The sequence below is a fragment of the Panulirus ornatus genome, chromosome 63 (genome assembly GCF_036320965.1).
Source record: "Panulirus ornatus isolate Po-2019 chromosome 63, ASM3632096v1, whole genome shotgun sequence".
In the NCBI taxonomy this organism is placed as follows: Eukaryota; Metazoa; Arthropoda; class Malacostraca; order Decapoda; family Palinuridae; genus Panulirus; species Panulirus ornatus.
Window position 1 is genome coordinate 15,259,357 of NC_092286.1, and position 18,698 is coordinate 15,278,054.

The window sequence follows — 18,698 nt, forward strand, 5'->3', positions numbered from 1 at the left end:
CAGACATATACATATATACTCATGTACATAATTCATACTTGCTGTCTTTATTCATTCCCGTCGCCACCCATGAAATGACACCCCTTTTCCTCCGCACGCGCGTGAGGTAGCGCTAGGAAAAGACAACAAAGGCCACATTCGTTCACGCTCAGTCTCTAGCTGTCATGTATAATCCACCGAAACCACAGCCCCTTTTCCACATCCAGGCCCTATAAAACTTTCCATAGTTTACCCTAGACGCTTCACATGCCCTGGTTCAATCCATTGACACCACGTCGACCCTGGTATACCACATCGTTCCAATTCACTCGATTCCTTGCACGCCTTCCACCCTCCTGCATGTTCAGGCCCGATCGCTCAAAATGTTTTTTCACTCAATCCTTCCACCTCCAATTTGGTCTCCCACTTCTCGTTCCCTCCACCTCTGACACATATATCCTCTTTGTCAATCTTTCCTAACTCATTCTCTCCATGTGACCAAACCATTTCAGTACACTCTCTTCTGCTCTCTCAACTCCACTCTTTTTATCACCACACATCTCTCTTACCCTTTCATTACTTACTCGATCAAACCACCCCACACCACATATTGTCCTCAAACATCTCATTTACAACACATCCCTCCTGCTCCGCACAATCCTATAACATAGTTAGAAACACTGTTCCTTCAAACATACCCAATCTTGCTTTCCGAGATAATGTTCTCGCATTCCACACATTTTTCAACGCTACCAGGACTTTCGCCCCCTCCCCCTACCCTGCGACTCACTTCCGCTTCCGGTGCCAAATCCACTCACAGGTATCTAAAACACTTCACTTCCTCCAGTCTCTCTCCATTCAAACTTACCTCCCAATTGACGTGCTCCTCAACCCTACTGTACCTAATAACCTTGTTCTCAATCACATTTACTCTCAGCTTTCTTCTTTCCCACACTTTACCAAACTCAGTCACCAGCTTCTACAGTTTCTCATCGGAATCAGCCACCAGCGTTGTATCATCAGCGAACAACACTGACTCACTTCCCAAGTCCTCTCATTCACAACAAACTGCATACTTGCCCCTGTCTCCAAAACTCTTGCATTCACCTCCCTAACAACCTCATCCATAAACAAATTAAACAACCATGGAGACATCACGCACCCCTACCACAAACCGACATTCACTGAAAACCAATCACTTTCCTCTCTTCCTACTCGTACATATGCCTTACATCCTCGATAAAAATTTTCACTGTTTCTAGCAAATAGCCGCCCACACCAAATACTCTTAATCCCTTCCACAGAGCATCTCTATCAACTCTATTATATGCCTTCTCCAGATCCATAAATGCTTCATACATATCCATTTGTTTCTCTAAATGAATCTCACATACATTCTTCAAAGCAAACACCTGCTCCACACATCCTTTACTACTTTTGAAACCACCCTGCTCTTCTCTAATCTGATGCTCTGTACATGCCTTCACCCTCTCAATCACTGCCTTCCCATATGATTTACCAGGAATACTCAACAAAGTTACACCTCTGTAATTTGAATATTCACCTAATCCCCTTTGCCCTTGTACAATGGCACTATGCATGCATTCCGCCAATCCTAAGGCTTCACCATGAGCCATACATACATTGAATATCGTCACCAACCAGTCAACAACACTGTCACCCCCTTCCTTAATAAATTCCACTGCAATACCACCCAAACCCGCCGTCTTGCTGGCTTTCATCTTCCGCAAAGCTTTCACTACCTCTTCTCTGTTTACCAAATCATTTTCCCCGACTCTCTCACTTCCCACACCACCTCGACCAGTACACCCTATATCTGCCATTTTATCATCCAACACATTCAACAACCCTTCAAAATACTCACTCCATCTTCTCACGTCCCCACTACTTGTTATTACCTCCCTATTAGCCCCCTTCACCGACATACACACACACACACATACACACACACACACACACATATATATATATATATATATATATATATATATATATATATATATATATATATATATATATATATATATATATATTATTCTATTTTATTTAGCTTTGTCGCTGTCTCCCGCGTTTGCGAGGTAGCGCTAGGAAACTGACGAAAGAAATGGCCCAACCCACCCCCATACACATGTATATACATACACGTCCACACACGCAAATATACATACCTATACATCTCAATGTACACATATATATACACACACAGACACATACATATATACCCATGCACACAATTCACACTGTCTGCCTTTATTCATTCCCATCGCCACCTCGCCACACATGGAATACCATCCCCCTCCCCCCATCATGTGTGCGAGGTAGCGCTAGGAAAAGACAACAAAGGCCCCATTCGTTCACACTCAGTCTCTAGCTGTCATGCAATAATGCCCGAAACCACAGCTCCCTTTCCACATCCAGGCCCCACACAACTTTCCATGGTTTACCCCAGACGCTTCACATGCCCTGATTCAATCCACTGACAGCACGTCAACCCCGGTATACCACATCGATCTAATTCACTCTATTCCTTGCCCGCCTTTCACCCTCCTGCATGTTCAGGCCCCGATCACTCAAAATCTTTTTCACTCCATCTTTCCACCTCCAATTTGGTCTCCCACTTCTCCTCGTTCCCTCCATCTCCGACACATATATCCTCTTGGTCAATCTTTCCTCACTCATTCTCTCCATGTGCCCAAACCATTTCAAAACACCCTCTTCTGCTCTCTCAACCACGCTCTTTTTATTTCCACACATCTCTCTTACCCTTACATTACTTACTCGATCAAACCACCTCACACCACACATTGTCCTCAAACATCTCATTTCCAGCACATCCATCCTCCTGCGCACAACTCTATCCATAGCCCACGCCTCGCAACCATACAACATTGTTGGAACCACTATTCCTTCAAACATACCCATTTTTGCTTTCCAAGATAATGTTCTCGACTTCCACACGTTCTTCAAGGCTCCCAGGATTTTCGCCCCCTCCCCCACCCTATGATTCACTTCCGCTTCCATGGTTCCATCCGCTGCCAAATCCACTTCCAGATATCTAAAACACTTTACTTCCTCCAGTTTTTCTCCATTCAAACTTACCTCCCAATTGACTTGACCCTCAACCCTACTGTACCTAATAACCTTGCTCTTATTCACATTTACTCTTAACTTTCTTCTTTCACACACTTTACCAAACTCAGTCACCAGCTTCTGCAGTTTCTCACATGAATCAGCCACCAGCGCTGTATCATCAGCGAACAACAACTGACTCACTTCCCAAGCTCTCTCATCCCCAACAGACTTCATACTTGCCCCTCTTTCCAAAACTCTTGCATTCACCTCCCTAACAACCCCATCCATAAACAAATTAAACAACCATGGAGACATCACACACCCCTGCCGCAAACCTACATTCACTGAGAACCAATCACTTTCCTCTCTTCCTACACGTACACATGCCTTACATCCTCGATAAAAACTTTTCACTGCTTCTAACAACTTGCCTCCCACACCATATATTCTTATTATGATTACCCCAGGACCAGTTTCTATGAAAGAGACCGTGGTTTTTCTCAAGACATTTCAAAAAGCTCCTGCAGCCTAAGGCTAAGCTACTTCAAGTAACAAGGATATGGAGACTCCGCTGAAATGGAAAGTTGTATAACGAGGTTGTATTCCCAGAGATACAAACTCGTCGATGGCGACTTTATATTCGCTGTGTAGCTTCAAACAGGCGGAGTCTGTTAACAAATTGCGTCCTAGCTACGTCTCTTCGCTGTATATCAACTAACTGCTATATTTCTTTATTGTATGTCCCCTAAAGATGTGATTATTACACGAAACTGCACAAGGGAACTTATCGTTTTTTCATTTCCCCGTGGACTCAGAATATATATATATATATATATATATATATATATATATATATATATATATATATATATATATATATACTTTATCATTTTTTCATGTATCTTACGTTTCGTATCTTGCCTATTACTTTATTTTCCCTTATTCCTCACGTTTTCTTCCATATCCTTCTTTCTCAAGTTCCTCTCCTTGTAATACAACCATGTCATCAATACCTCTCCTCCTCTCCTTCTGTTCTTCCTCGTCATCGTCGTCGTCCTCTTCCTCCTCCTCCTCCTCCTCCTTCTCTTGCTCCATTCTTCACAGATAATAAGGCCATGATCGCCATCTGTCCTGGTCTTACGCGGTCACCACCCTTATGTACGACACTAATTCCGGGGGCAAAAAAAAACCAAAAAAACAAATGGTCGTTTCTGATCCGGATATCCTGACCATTTGTTCCCTGGTTCCTTCGTTCTCGATCGTTTTGCTGGACACGTTTGGATGTGGATCATTTTCTCATTTGCTGGTCTTATAATCTCTTCAGACTCTGTCTTTACAGCCGGGATCAATCCACTCCTGTGTGTCAATACCAAAAGGTTTATAGTCAGTGCATCGACTTTCTTCTGTCGTTCTATTAGTTTTAAGTTGATTTGACTAATCAACGGCCATACGATTAATTACCCACAAGGTAATCACGCTATCTAATTGAATGCTCTTCAAAAAGTAGGATTAAAAAAAAAAATGCGCTATAACACTGTCGTGTGTGTGTAGTAAACTGATGCACGATAACTGTGGAACAGGCAAGTGCATACGAGATAGGGAGGATGATCTGGAGAAATGGGGAGTTTTGATTCCCTTAATACGGGGGGACTTTCTCCCACACTCTTGTGTTACTGGGGTAGATATGGACTATGGAAGTTCCCTCCAAGTTGAGACGAGTTAGCTGGTGTTCACAGGTACACCATGTACCCTCCTGTACATGTGTACACCATTACCTTCCTGTAATGATCGTACATCATACCCTACTTCACTAAATGTACGCCATTACCTCCCTGTACGAAGTGGACACCATTACATCCTGTATTAAGTGAATACCGTTACCTTCCTGCACTAAATGTACATGATTACCTTCCTATAATAATGGTACACCATGCCTCCTGTAATGTGTACATCATTACCTTCCTGTGCTAATAGTACGTCATTACCTTCCAGTACACTGAGCCACTTACGTGTCAATTACAGGGGCGGCTGTGGTTGCCATGACGACCCTGGCTGCCACGGTTGTGGCTCCCATCCTCTCTCTCTCTCTCTCTCTCATATGTAGAGAGAGAGAGAGAGAGAGAGAGAGAGAGAGAGAGAGAGAGAGAGAGAGAGAGAGAGAGAGAGAGAGAGAGAGAGAGAGAGAGAGAGTGTGTGTGTGTGTGTGTGTGTGTGTGTGTGTGTGTGTGTCCACAGCTTCTGGCATTTGCTTCATCACGAAAGAACCTCATCTGTAGACTTCCCAAGGTATGTATGTTCTCGTCTGTTACACTTATACATATCCTCAAAACACGTGTCACGTCGCGATCTTACGACTGAACCTCATACGTTCTCGTCCTGTTTTCCCAACGAACGACGCATTCGTGGGTTCTCTAAGCTCTAAGAGACTCCGTTGCTCTCTGACCCGCTGCAGCAGATTGGTACACGGGACAGAGTCGAAAGAACTTAAGGTGAAGATGGTAGTACCGTGTTAGTGGCTCCCTGCCGCTCGTCTTAATTCAATTACCTTGACTTAATTCCCCAGTTCTAAAAGTTGGAAAAACATTTATGTTCACTTGAAGGAGAGAGGGAGAGGGAGGTGGGTGGGTTGGAACGCTGGGGAAGGGGTGGAGTAAGAGGGAGGAGAGGGATAAGAGAAGAGGGAATGTTGGAGACGAGGGTTGAGGGTGGAGGGAGAAGGGTGATTGATGGGGTGGTGGATGAAGTAACGCGAGACGTTGTATGGGCCCGTGGGTGGGTGGGTGGGTGTTGGATGTTGGAAGGAGGGAGTAACGCGTCGGAAGGAGTGACGTGGTGAAGACTGAGGAGCCACGGCGTGGTAGAGAGTGGTGGAGGAAGCGTAAGACAAAAGGGGGTCTCATCTTTGAAGAAGTGTGGGAAAGGAGACATGGCCATGGGTCCATTGCGTGAGGCTCCATGAAGATTTTGGAGTAATGCCTGGACTGAGTGACTTGGCTCTGGGCTCGGTGCAGTATACGTTGCAAACATGGTAGCCTGGTATGTACACAGAAACAATGGGACTGCAAGGCGAGTACAGATGGATGGTAAAGATTCGTGTATTGTACAGCAGAGGGAGATTGGACCTACATGTGTATGGCAACGATGTCTTCACTTGTCCTCCCACTATTTGGAATTTCTGTGAACAGCATGATCTTTGATCTTGGATTCGATTGATAATGAAATGCCAAAAAGTAAATATCTAGTTAAGTTTTGACAGCCTGTAGTAGCTTGGAATATCATTCAAACTTCAAGTCCGGTCAAATGGTTCCTATCTTATGGCTAAAGAATCAAAATTCTCACTCAAGTAAAAAAAAAACACTTCAATATCGACACTACGAGTAATGTTGAATTCAAGGGACACAAGTCTTATATCCACGAGGGGCAACTGAGGATCATAAACATAATTCCCGAGTCAGTGAAGGTAACAGGATATACGTCTGATCAAGTCGCATCTCTGATTTCATCAAAATCTTCATCTTAACGAGTACAGTTTCTCGGAAGTCTCGGCTCCATGCTGTGTCCTCGGGTCGTGGAGATACGTGGAAATTGGTTTCATGTGGAGCCCTTCGCTTCAGCCTTGGTCTGGCTTCAGCAGAGACTCTTGCCTAGTTAGAGAGCCTGGATGCCCTTTGCCTCATGAGGCTCCATTAAGACATGGCTTCACTGGAGATCTTAAGGATACGTTCTCATATTCCATCATCAGGGGCCCTAACTTACCAAGGGACCCGAAGACATGCTGTATCTCTATGGGGAACCTCATCTCCATTGAAGCTCGTGTAAAGTAACGACGGGATCTTCCCTCTCGATGAGCCGTAGCTTTAAGAGTTCTTTTTTTTTTTTTTTCTTCTCACGATGAATTTAATGCTTCATGAGGGATCGCTGTCGCCTTCCGCCACCGGCAGACACCATAGGAAGGTGGCTCGTAGCCTCGTCAAGATACAGCTTCACCCGAGGCCCGACATCATCAAAGGCTCTAAGCTTCATTAAATGGCGGGTTTACAAAACACCTTAACTTTTGGGTTCGTCATAATTCGTGCTTATTATACACTTTTCCTCTCTCTCTATATATATATAGACGCCTTTTATTTTTTACATTTAGGCATCCCTCATATTTTTTTTGTTTTTGTTTTTTGTTTTTCATTAGTCTTGTTTCATCAAGGCCCTCGGCTTAATGAGGTACAGGCTCATGAAAGGCTTTTGCATCAACAGCGATCCATGCCTCGTCAAAGGCTCTTGCTTTTCCAGTGGCCTTTGAAGACCTTGATCATATCATAGACGTCTGGTTTCATCAGTGACTCTGGCTTCATGCGAAGACGTATGCCCCCCATCGGCGGCCCTTCCTACGTCAGAGCCTGATTTCTCCAAGGGGATTCTTGCTTTGTCAGATGCCTTCCTCGTCAAAGGATCCTGGAGTCGTCATCAGGGTCCCTGGCTTCATCAACGTCCGGTGAACTTGGCTCTATTTTTGGGGGTGGAAGCCCATCGTTTCCTAAGAATTCCATCATCGATTTGGACGAAAGTCTTTATGACACGAAGGGAAAATGAGACGGAGGAGGGAAACGACAATGGCCAGAGCAGTCTAATGAAGACGAAGACTGCTGAAGCTGACTATATACAGTAGGAGTGGACTAACTGACCCAGAGAGAGAGAGAGAGAGAGAGAGAGAGAGAGAGAGAGAGAGAGAGAGAGAGAGAGAGAGAGAGAGAGAGAGAGAGAGAGAGAGAGAGAGAAATAATCTTGTGAGCCAAGTTGGCTAAGGAGAGTTAAGTTGACAAGTGGGAAACCCCTCGTAGGCTGCTAGCCAGGAGGAGCCGTCAACACCACTGGGGTCCGGAGGAACTCACCTTAGCCTGACATTCATCTTGCTGTGTCTGAGGGGAACCAGGAGGTGGAGGTCACTCCTCCTCTCACTTCACACACAGGAAAGAACGTTTTATACTGTCGAGAATCAATGGAGTCGTGACTTTGAGAATCACTCGAGTCGTGATTTTCATCTCCTTGATTAATTTCCTCATTGAAGTCCTCGATTCCTTCGTTTAGTTTCATATGGAGAATAATTAGAACGTTGGTTTAAGTGACGGTATTTTTTTTTTGCTTAATCTACATCTCCTCGTCTCTATCCACTGTAGATGTAGTGGATGATGATGATACGGCCCTTGTGGACGAAGGCACGACCCTTGGGTGTGACTACGACCCTTATGCACGAAGGCACGACCCTTGGGTGCGACACCGACCCTTGTGCGCGAAGGCACGACCCTTGGGTGTGACTACGACCCTTATGCACGAAGGCACGACCCTTGGGTGCGACACCGACCCTTGTGCACGAAGGCACGACCCTTGGGTGTGACTACGACCCTTATGCACGAAGGCACGACCCTTGGGTGTGACTACGACCCTTGTGCACGAAGGCACGACCCTTGGGTGTGACTACGACCCTTATGCACGAAGGCACGACCCTTGGGTGTGACTACGACCCTTATGCACGAAGGCACGACCCTTGGGTGTGACTACGACCCTTATGCACGAAGGCACGACCCTTGGGTGTGACGGCATGACCTTTGACCTGCCCCTATCATTAAGGTTCACATGAAAAAGGCCAAACCATCATAACAAATGATCGTTCCCCTCCGGGCTCTAGGAAGGTCAGTTAAACAAGCACTGCGACTCAACACGTTGTAACATTTCAGTTTTGAGTTAAATTTCTTCCTCTTAACTGATTCTTTTCCTTTTACGATATTAACTCGACTTTTTTTTCTCTTTTTCTAGAAATCGTCTTAACTTTACTTCAGTTTTACGTCCCCTCCTTCTATAAGTAATACTTCTACACAGGATATTATCAGAGAACGAATTTCTTTTTACTCAGTACCCGCCTTATGCTCTTAGTCAATTAACTAATAAGTTACGTATCTAAGTTTACATTTAGATCCCTTCAGCAACATGTCAGAATCCATAGAATTCTAACTATTTTTCTTTTTACAGTCTCTAACTGTAGAAAAAAAAAAGATGAAAGTCAACGATCTAGAAATTGAATCATTTAAACCTTCAGAATCTTTATCCATAAAACCTTTCATGGTTAAGAATATTCTCAGTGTATTCAACTCCATAAACTGTCAACATATATAGAGTTGTGATTCTTATACAAAAGATTCAGACTGAGCATTTCCGTGCTTATAAGCACACGTAATATCTTACCTAACTGAGGACTGAGACCTCTTACGGGGTTCAGAAATATCGTGTTCTTAATAATCTTATATTTTCTACAGTTCCTCTGTTATCCACATGTCCCTGTCTGTCCCTCCAACGTCATGCAGAAAAGGACGAGCGAACACGCAGCACTAAAAGATAATTACGTTTAATGACACTAAAGGTGATGAGAACATCGAGCAGAGCTAAATTAAGGTCAGAAATGTGATTTGATTTACATCACCTCATTACTTATGAGCTACACTTTAGAGGCCTCGTCACCATAGCAAGGAAGTGTGAGTAAGACTCGATATGTATTTCTCACTCTTTAAGACAGGACACCACCTGTGTCTAACCCCTCACCATCATCCTATCATCATTGGCCTACCTTACGTTATGGTTGTAAATGCTCAGAGCTCCTCAGTGTGTGCGTGTGTGTGTGTGTGTGTGTGTGTGTGTGTGTGTGTGTGTGTGTGAGAGGGAGGACTGGACATTTCCCTCCTGTGGCTAGAGGACATTGACTAAGGCAAATACTCTGTTAAGTCTCAATATCAAACTACAAAAATTATACCGCCTAGTCTAAAATCAGTGCGAAACGTCTGAGTTCTGTACGCTATCAACATTCATTTTTCAAAGACTTAATTAACCTGAAGCTTATATGTATTCCAGTATTTCCTTGTGAGCATCATGTTTTCAAGGATCTCATGCCTATATTTCGCCAGCAGAGTATGTAAATGGCCTTAGCGTCAGTATTACGCCATCACTGTATGTTACATGGCTGAGTCCGCCTCGCAATAGCACTCTCTGTAACTAATATGTTTTCACGGGGTTTGCTGAACACAATGAGAGTCTGATCTCACCTCGCCACCAACGTATGTTTTAAAGCCTCAAGTATATATATATATGTCCAAGTTATTAGATTACAAATTCACCATCAAACAGTCTAGCAATGTCGGACCTGCACATACGTATAGATAGATATAGAAATATCGTATATAACCCTCAATTTATTAAAGTATTTATCATTATATCCTGATAATAATTTGCTTGGAGCTATGTGAGTTGATATTACCAAGACGCAAGCTGCTGAATTAACATGGCATTTAACACCATCCTGTCAAACAGAACCAGTCGACGAAATTCTATAAAGACAGAGATGGAATAGACGGATTATCCTTTACTCTGCCAGAGAGATCATGTAATCAGTGTCTAACATAGAGGAGTTTACCCTTTCATATTTCCATTTGGCTGACGAACAGAAAATGATCGAGGACGACAATAGCTAGCTAAAACCCTTGACATATTACAGTTTTATGGAGGTTCATATGCACGTGTATGAATAAGCTCCACAAGACCAGACACCCACACCATGAATAAGCTCAGACACCCACAGCATGAATGAGCGCAGACGCCCCACAGCATGAATGAGCGCAGACGCAACACAGCATGAATGAGCTCAGACACCCACAGCATGAATGAGCGCAGACGCCTCAGCATGAATAAGCTCAGACGCCCCACAGCATGAATAAGCTCAGACACCCCACAGCATGAATAAGCTCAGACATCCCACAGCATGAATAAGCTCAGACATCCCACAGCATGAATAAGCTCAGACGCCCCACAGCATGAATAAGCTCAGACATCCCACAGCATGAATAAGCTCAGACACCCACAGCATGAATAAGCTCAGACATCACACAGCATGAATAAGCTCAGACACCCCACAGCATGAAAAAGCTCAGACATCCCACAGCATGAATAAGCTCAGACATCCCACAGCATGAATAAGCTCAGACATCCCAGAGCATGAATAAGCTCAGACGCCCCACAGCATGAATAAGTTCAGACACCCACAGTATGAATAAGCTCAGACACCCCACAGCATGAATAAGCTCAGAGACCCCACAGCATGAATAAGCTCAGACACCCACAGCATGAATGAGCGAAGACGCCCCACAGCATGAATAAGCTCAGACATCCCACAGCATGAATAAGCTCACTCAGACACCCCACAGCATGAATAAGCTCAGACACCCACAGCATGAATAAGCTCAGACATCCCACAGCATGAATAAGTTCAGACACCCACATCATGAATAAGCTCAGACACCCCACAGCATGAATAAGCTCAGACACCCCACAGCATGAATGAGCTCAGACACCCACTGCATGAATAAGCTCAGACACCCACATCATGAATAAGCTCAGACACCCCACAGCATGAATAAGCTCACTCAGACATCCCACAGCATGAATAAGCTCAGACACCCCACAGCATGAATGAGCTCAGACACCCACTGCATGAATAAGCTCAGACACCCCACAGCATGAATGAGCTCAGACACCCCACAGCATGAATAAGCTCAGACATCCCACAGCATGAATAAGCTCACTCAGACATCCCACAGCATGAATAAGCGCAGACACCCCACAGCATGAATAAGCTCAGACACCCCACAGCAAATTTACCCTCAGTGGAAAATACACAGCCGAGCCCAAAATTCGTTAATTCTTTATGAAAATCATGCATGACACTGACCTCTGCTTTATCTGATTAATTATCATTTACATTTATGTCGAAATCAGAATAACATTTAAAATCATGTCACAGTTGGCTAATGAGCTTATGAGAAAACTTCATAGTGTTATATGAGCAACTAATGATAACTAATGATGATAATAATAATAATAATAATAATAATAATAATAATAATAATAATAATGATAATAATAATTACAAAACCTATGAACACAATGATGATACCTGTAACCAGAATGTCTATAATGATATAACTTAATTCTATTAACGACAGACCGTCTTCAAAATATTCCACACACACACACACACACACACACACACACACACGGAACCTCTTAAAAGCGTTTCTAAGACCATAAGCTGGATCCCAGCAAGGCTTAAACAAGACTTAAGTGTCTCAAACTTACCGCTCTCAGACGCGTCCGTTGTGACAGCGGTTCGAGGATATCCACTTTTATAGAACCATTTCTCTATATTTTCTTGTCGTCCAAGTTGGTTTGATCTGCCTTCACCAGGAACTGCATTGCAGGATGTAATTTATTTTTCGTCATGGACCATTCCGTCTTACCGTTCCTTGAGATGGTCGCTGGGTGGAATATGCGCTGGCATAAATGGTTGCTCAGATGCGCAGTTCGTGTCGCGCCAGAATGATGGTTGTGATTGAGGTATGAGACGCTGTGGTGTCTAGCGCTGGTGTATAATGAGTGCATGGGAAATTACTTCTCATTTCACATTCTTTTATGTTAGCTGAGACGACACGGGTAGCTGAGGGCCCATTCAAGCCCCCCCCATTAACGCATATGCATATATATATATATATATATATATATATATATATGTATACCCTAACCTATACCAGGTACCCATTTCACTGACCAACCCCTACGTGTGGATGAACAGTTGGGTTGACTGTGGACCGACTGCCGCAACCAGGATTCGAACCCATGCGCTCGACTCTGGGCGACCCGTGATGAGCCATTCTATAGTTGTAATATATATGCAACGGATCAAGTTCACTCCCTAACAGAACACGTGAAAGAGATTAGAGAAACAGTAGGGGGAAATATATATATATATATATATATATATATATATATATATATATATATATATATATATATATATATATATATACATATATATATATATATATATATATATATATATATATATATATATATATATATATATATATATATATATATATATATATATATATATATATATATATATATATATATATATATATATATATATATATATATATATATATATATAATCAAATTGGACAATGGAATAAAAATATATGACTCTCACCCGTGTTTCTAACATTTGTCATATTTGCAATTCCATTATTACAGGAAATGAAACATACCATTTCCATGTACCATATGTCAGCAACATATTTTTTTGGTATATGTGGGAGAGAAAAGGTCTGGAGGCTTCAATTCGTCTCTTTGTCATATTCTACGACATGACAATACCCACGCCCAGATATGACACACAGTTCCCAAGCGAAAGATGATAATTCTTGTGATATAGAAAGAAATAGAAAAAGATAGTGCTTACGTTTGAGTAAGAGAATGTCTGTATGATCCTCACTAACTAAACATTAATGTGTGAGGATGGAGACGAACATTTTGTCACAGTTTGTGGTGATTCCTCTACACTGGGAGACATTGCCTCTACGAAGTCGGTTTTCTTCATATTTCCTCAAACGTTCTTGGTCGTTCCGTTCACTGATTCGTGAAGAAAACGGTCGTGCCGTTTACTGATTCGCGAAGAAAACGGTCGTGCCGTTCACTGATTCCTAAGAAAACGGTAGTTCCGTTCACTGATTCGTGAAGAAAACGGTCGTGCCGTTCACTGATTCCTAAAGAAAACGGTAGTTCCGTTCACTGATTCGTGAAGAAAACGGACGTTCTGTTCACTGATTCGTGAAGAAAACGGTCGTTCCGTTCACTGATTCGCGAAGAAAACGGTCGTGCCGTTCACTGATTCATGAAGAAAATGGTCGTTCCGTTCACTGATTCGCGAGAAAACGGTAGTTCCGTTCACTGATTCGCGAAGAAAATGAGATGACGGAATATCGAGTGAAACAAAGTAATTATGAAATCTATACAAGCAAAGGTGTCATGCAATTGATGATTTAGGATTAATGAGGTGCTTAGGAGCCTGTGAATGGAGGAAGTGCACCAAATTATCACTCCTACGTAAAAAAAGAAGAAAAAAATAATCTAGAAATGAAAAAAATAATCTAAAAATGATTGTCACTACTGAAGGAACATACCTCACTGTATGTAAGTAACTCAGTTATCCACGGTCTCTTCAGAAGTGGGATGGAGTGTCTCCTTAGTAAATCATTTATCATTTTAAATCCATCGCTCTTGCTACCTGTCTATCTATGTATATATCGTACACTGTATCTCGTTTCCATCTCGCCTAATTGGAGTCCGTTAAGTATTCCAATCTATCTCTCTATCTATCTATCTATCTACATATATATATATATATATATATATATATATATATATATATATATATATATATATATATATATATATATATATATATATGTGTGTGTGTGTGAAGTGCCTGGGGTGGGCCATGGAAGGTTTAGTGGGGCCTGGATGTGGAAAGGGAGCTGTGGTTTCGGTGCATTACACATGACAGCTAGAGACTTAGTGTGAACGAATGTGGCCTTTGTTGCCTTTTCCTAGAGCTACCTCGCGCGCGTGCGGGGGAAGGGGGTTGCCATTTCATGTGTGACAGGGTGGCGACGGGAATGGCTGAGGGAAGCAAGTATGAATATGTACATATGTGTATATATGTATTTGTCTGTGTATGTATATGTATGTGGGCGTGTATGTATATACATGTGTATGTGAGTGGGTTGGGCCATTCTTTCGTCTGTTTCCTAGCGCTACCTCGCTAACGCGGGAGACAGCGACAAAGTATAATAATAAGAAAAAAAAAGAACGTATATATATATATATATATATATATATATATATATATATATATATATATATATATATATTCGTGGGAGACCACCATTCCCTGCTTCTGTTAGAGGCGCAGCCTCGACACTCTGCAGAAGCTGTCCTGGGATCTTATATACACTAGGACGAGGGTGAGGGCACCAGCAGGAGAGTCCTACTAACCCCAGGACGAGGGTGAGGGCACCACCAGGAAAGTCCTACTAACCCCAGGTCGAGGGCAAGGGCACCACCAGGAGAGTCCTACTAACCCCAGGTCGAGGGTGAGGGCACCAGCAGGAAAGTCCTACTAACCCCAGGACGAGGGCGAGGGCACCACCAGGAGAGTCTTACTAACCCCAGGTCGAGGGTGAGGGCACCAGCAGGAAAGTCCTACTAACCCCAGGTCGAGGGTGAGGGCACCAGCAGGAAAGTCCTACTAACCCCAGGACGAGGGCGAGGGCACCACCAGGAGAGTCCTACTAACCCCATGTCGATGGCAAGGGCACCACCAGGAGAGTCTTACTAACCCCAGGTCGAGTCATCTATTAACATGATTCCTTACATATAATTTCTCTGGAAATGAAATCGTTTAATTCTGGCGTTTGCTTAAGAAACTCTATTTGAAGACTCTTCGTTCAGTAAACATGAATCACAGCGATAAAATGATGCAAAAGAGAGCATTTTCGTTCATAACTTCACTGTTAATTGATTGACTTTTTCATGTTTTCTCTAAACGTAGCTCCACTGAGACTAAAGTTCAAGCTCAATCAAAGTTCTTTTTCTTAAGATCCAACACGTTCAGATGCAGTCCATTGCATGTTTCATAAAGCATCGAGTCCCAAAATACGATTCGATTCGCATTCTTCTCTTCCACGAAATCTTAAAGTGGGAAAGGAAAGAGAAATGCGTTCCTTTTTTCTATGTTTGCTGAGACGACACGGGCAGCTGAGGCCCTAATCGAGGGGTGGATGAACAGCTGGGATGGCTGTGGACCGACTGCCGCAATCAGGATTCGAACCAATGCTCTCGACCCTGAGCACTCAGGCCCGTGAACGCGTCACGGTCAGGAACGCTAAGCGATACACCACGGGAATCAGTGAGACGTCTTAGTCCAAGAGACATATTACACGCGCTGTGATCTTCAACAGTAGCACTAACATCTCAATATGGCCTTATTATTTCTCCTCTAACTCTTCCCTCCACTAAAGTCTCTTCTTCCTCCTCCACCACCTCCTCACCCTCCTACTGACACCTTCCCTCGCCACCTCGTCCTCTCAAGCGCCTCCTACAACCACTTTTCCTCCCACACACACGCATCTTTCCTCCTCCCCTTATCTCCTCTCGTCTCTCCGCGTTCACCGCGAGCCATGACGCAATACACACTTCTGTCATTGATTTTCCCCGCTAATTTATAAATACCCGGGTAGTTCCAGTCACGTCAAATGACCGCCCTGTGAGGCGGGACACACCTGCTACCCGGGAGCAGGTGTGTGGCAGCCGTCGGGTACAACAACCCTGGCTCAGTGAACACACCTTGACGCGCGTCTGTCACGACCCTGCGTCCGCGCAAGGCGTCACTCATCTTCCTCACCTGGAGTCCCTACGTCATTTATTTCCTGTAAGCTGGTGATATATCGATGATTACAATACTGCGTTCTGTCACAGAGGAACCATATATATATATATATATATATATATATATATATATATATATATATATATATATATATATATATATATATATATATATATTCCTATGAGTCCACGGGGAAAATGAAACACGATAAGTTCCCAAGTGCACTTTCGTGCAATAATCACATCATCAGGAGAGACACCAGAGAGAAGTGAAGTGGAGCCCGAATGAACAGACACAAAGCGAACCCCGAGTGAACGAACACGAAATATACTCTAAATGAACAAGACACGAAATGAACTCCAAAGGAAAGGATACGAAATACACAGAAACGAGAAAGGAGCCTCCACCTGTGCTCATAAGGTTGGTAAAGTGAACAAATATTTTCATGAGGAGAGTTTTAGGGCATCACGTGATCTTGCAACCTCTGGAGTCGCGCACGTTTTTGCTACTCAAAGAGAGAGAGAGAGAGAGAGAGAGAGAGAGAGAGAGAGAGAGAGAGAGAGAGAGAGAGAGAGAGAGAGAGAGAGAGAGAGAGAGAGAGAGAGAATTATATCACTGATGTGGAAAGTGGAAGAGCAGTGATTGGGCAACCGAGGGAATCTGAGGAAATATGTTTAGATCAAAGCTCGAGCAACGGGGAAGTTTAGCTAAAAGTTTTCTTCAAGATGTTCGCGCTTCTTCCAAGACCAGAGGATAAACAAACGTCCAGGGTGATACAGGGTGGTGTGGGAGGGAAGGAGGCTTTTGTCTGTGGTGTGGGAGGGAAGGTGGCTGCTGTCTGTGGTGTGGGAGGGAAGGTGGCTGCTGTCTGTGGTGTGGGAGGGAAGGAGGCTTTTGTCTGTGGTGTGGGAGGGAAGTTGGCTGCTGTCTGTGGTGTGGGAGGGAAGGTGGCTGTTGTCTGTTGTGTGGGAGGGAAGGTGGCTGCTGTCTGTGGTGTGGGAAGGGAGGTGGCTGTTGTCTGTGGTGTGGGATGGAAGGTAGTGGTTTGTGGTGTGGGAGGGAAGTTGGCTGCTGTCTGTGGTGTGGGAGAGAAGGTGGCTGCTGTCTGTGGTGTGGGAGGGAAGGTGGCTGCTGTCTGTGGTGTGGGAAGGTAGGTGGCTGTTGTCTGTGGTGTGGGATGGAAGGTAGTGGTTTGTGGTGTGGGAGGGAAGGAAGCTGCCTGGGTCTGAGAGGGGGAGATAGCTGGTTGCCTGGGATGTGCGAGGGAGGGGGCCGTTGCTTGGTTCCCTGTGGTGTGGGAGAGGATGATCAAGGGTGGTTCCCTGTGAATCCTTGTCGGTCCTTCACCATTTGGACTGTTCATCACCACTGGCGTGCCCCTGATGGTGGCTACGTTAACAGTGAGACTCCTCCTCACCCTCCCGTCCACTTGTCCAAGTCTGCCTGTCCCCCTGGAGGAAACTAATGACGTCTGACTGATCGCATCTCCTTCTTTTACTCATAGCGGTTCGGATCCTTCCTTCTCTCTCTATCCTCGAAGATTAATCCTTCTCTCTCTCTCTCTCTCTCTCTCTCTCTCTCTCTCTCTCTCTCTCTCTCTCTCTCTCTCTCTCTCTCTCTCTCTCAATACCTCTGACTAATCAGAATTCTCATTTCTTTCCGCTCCCCATGAACTGTGAGTTGTCTGATAAAAATTTACCTTCAGAATCTGTCGAGATAAACCATAGAAGACATCTTGAAATGTGCATTATCTATGGGGAAACCTCGCACGATTCAAGAAAAGACTCTAGCACGCTCATAAATTAATCTCATCTGACACTTGGTAATCTCCTAAGAACCTGTACATTACGGCCCCATGACAGTCAAGGGCACTTCAGCATACCAAAGTCTTTCATACTTCATAGTTGACGTCGACCTCAAAAACCTACTCATAAAACTGCTTCAAGATCCTCATATGAGTCTGTACATCCTCACATCCTCATATAAAACATACCAGTCTATGATTCCAGGAGACTCGAAAACATGCCTTACGCAAGCTATAATCCGTAAGGAGGTTGGGGGAAAAGAGTTCGCAAGTACGCGTCCAAGGTCGTTGTGTTACGAAGGTCACCTGGGAATTCCGCACCTACAGACCCATTAGTGACTCGAATCCCTCATGACCCCAGGGAACCTTTGGCACTCTCGCATACTGACGCAAGGAGGAGGAGGAGGAGGAGGAGGAGGAGGTATTGAATTGCCCAAGTCTTTCAAGAACCTCGTGCACTCTTATCTCGAAGGGCTTTGAACGATTTATGACCTGAGAGTATCT